Source organism: Phoxinus phoxinus (assembly GCF_949152265.1).
Source record: "Phoxinus phoxinus genome assembly, chromosome: 8".
NCBI classification, from domain to species: Eukaryota; Metazoa; Chordata; class Actinopteri; order Cypriniformes; family Leuciscidae; genus Phoxinus; species Phoxinus phoxinus.
In genome coordinates, this window is record NC_136883.1 from 38,699,501 (window position 1) to 38,702,000 (window position 2,500).

Here is a 2,500-nt window from a genome sequence, read left to right on the forward strand (position 1 = left end):
TTAGCGTAACACATTATCAGTTATTCAGCGACACAACAGCATAAAGCACACCTGAGGCTGAATATGCTAAACTAACATTAGCCAGCAAGTCCAGCAAGTTACCGGTCAGCAAGTTCACCAGCTCCCGATCTCACTCCTCAACACTGAATCCATCGAGTTCTTCCTCGGTGTCGCTTCTGAACAACTCCGCTAACTAGAGCGCCCTCTTGCGGCTGCAGACGGTAATGCTTTCTCTTGCTTCAACGCAGTCAGTATCAATTAATGTTGATATATAAATCGCAGGACCAGCCAAACTATGAAAAAATTGTGCGACTTATATTCTGGAAATTACGGTATATAATTACACTACATCCTCAACAGAAGTGAAGTGTAAGTTGAGAAGCGACTCCTGTCCTGCGATCGACTGTCACACACGGAGTCGGTTGTGAAGGGGAGTGTCACACACGGAGTCGGTTGTGAAGGGCAGTGTCACACACGGAGTCGGTTGTGAAGGGCAGTGTCACACACGGAGTCGGTTGTGAAGGGCAGTGTCACACACGGAGTCGGTTGTGAAGGCCAGTGTCACACACGGAGTCGGTTGTGAAGGGCAGTGTCACACACGGAGTCGGTTGTGAAGGGCAGTGTCACACACGGAGTCGGTTGTGAAGGGCAGTGTCACACACGGAGTCGGTTGTGAAGGGCAGTGTCACACACGGAGTCGGTTGTGAAGGGCAGTGTCACACACGGAGTCGGTTGTGAAGGGCAGTGTCACACACACGGAGTCGGTTGTGAAGGGCAGTGTCACACACGGAGTCGGTTGTGAAGGGCAGTGTCACACACGGAGTCGGTTGTGAAGGGCAGTGTCACACACACGGAGTCGGTTGTGAAGGGCAGTGTCACACACGGAGTCGGTTGTGAAGGGCAGTGTCACACACGGAGTCGGTTGTGAAGGGCAGTGTCACACACGGAGTCGGTTGTGAAGGGCAGTGTCACACACACGGAGTCGGTTGTGAAGGGGAGTGTCACACACGGAGTCGGTTGTGAAGGGCAGTGTCACACACGGAGTCGGTTGTGAAGGGCAGTGTCACACACACGGAGTCGGTTGTGAAGGGCAGTGTCACACACGGAGTCGGTTGTGAAGGGCAGTGTCACACACGGAGTCGGTTGTGAAGGGCAGTGTCACACACGGAGTCGGTTGTGAAGGGCAGTGTCACACACGGAGTCGGTTGTGAAGGGCAGTGTCACACACGGAGTCGGTTGTGAAGGGCAGTGTCACACACGGAGTCGGTTGTGAAGGGCAGTGTCACACACGGAGTCGGTTGTGAAGGGCAGTGTCACACACGGAGTCGGTTGTGAAGGGCAGTGTCACACACACGGAGTCGGTTGTGAAGGGCAGTGTCACACACGGAGTCGGTTGTGAAGGGCAGTGTCACACACACGGAGTCGGCTTGTGAAGGGCAGTGTCACACACGGAGTCGGTTGTGAAGGGCAGTGTCACACACGGAGTCGGTTGTGAAGGGCAGTGTCACACGGAGTCGGTTGTGAAGGGCAGTGTCACACACACGGAGTCGGTTGTGAAGGGCAGTGTCACACACGGAGTCGGTTGTGAAGGGCAGTGTCACACACGGAGTCGGTTGTGAAGGGGAGTGTCACACACGGAGTCGGTTGTGAAGGGCAGTGTCACACACGGAGTCGGTTGTGAAGGGCAGTGTCACACACGGAGTCGGTTGTGAAGGGCAGTGTCACACACGGAGTCGGTTGTGAAGGGCAGTGTCACACACGGAGTCGGCTGTGAAGGGCAGTGTCACACACGGAGTCGGCTGTGAAGGGCAGTGTCACACACGGAGTCGGTTGTGAAGGGCAGTGTCACACACGGAGTCGGTTGTGAAGGGCAGTGGGCAGTGTCACACACGGAGTCGGTTGTGAAGGGTAGTGTCACACACGGAGTCGGTTGTGAAGGGTAGTGTCACACACGGAGTCGGTTGTGAAGGGCAGTGTCACACACGGAGTCGGTTGTGAAAGGCAGTGTCACACACGGAGTCGGTTGTGAAGGGCAGTGTCACACACGGAGTCGGTTGTGAAGGGCAGTGTCACACACGGAGTCGGTTGTGAAGGGCAGTGTCACACACGGAGTCGGTTGTGAAGGGCAGTGTCACACACGGAGTCGGTTGTGAAGGGCAGTGTCACACACACGGAGTCGGTTGTGAAGGGCAGTGTCACACACGGAGTCGGTTGTGAAGGGGAGTGTCACACACGGAGTCGGTTGTGAAGGGCAGTGTCACACACGGAGTCGGTTGTGAAGGGCAGTGTCACACACGGAGTCGGTTGTGAAGGGCAGTGTCACACACGGAGTCGGTTGTGAAGGGCAGTGTCACACACGGAGTCGGTTGTGAAGGGTAGTGTCACACACGGAGTCGGTTGTGAAGGGCAGTGTCACACACACGGAGTCGGTTGTGAAGGGCAGTGTCACACACGGAGTCGGGCTTGTGAAGGGCAGTGTCACACACGGAGTCGGTTGTGA

At 55.8% G+C, this 2,500-nt stretch overlaps 1 protein-coding gene across 4 annotated transcripts in view; it reads left to right on the forward strand.

Annotated features, from left to right (window-relative positions):
* The window catches only part of pde8a (phosphodiesterase 8A), a 48,782-nt gene that overhangs the window by 25,701 nt on the left and 20,581 nt on the right, over window positions 1–2,500 (forward strand). The gene's annotated exons all lie outside the window — the stretch shown is intronic.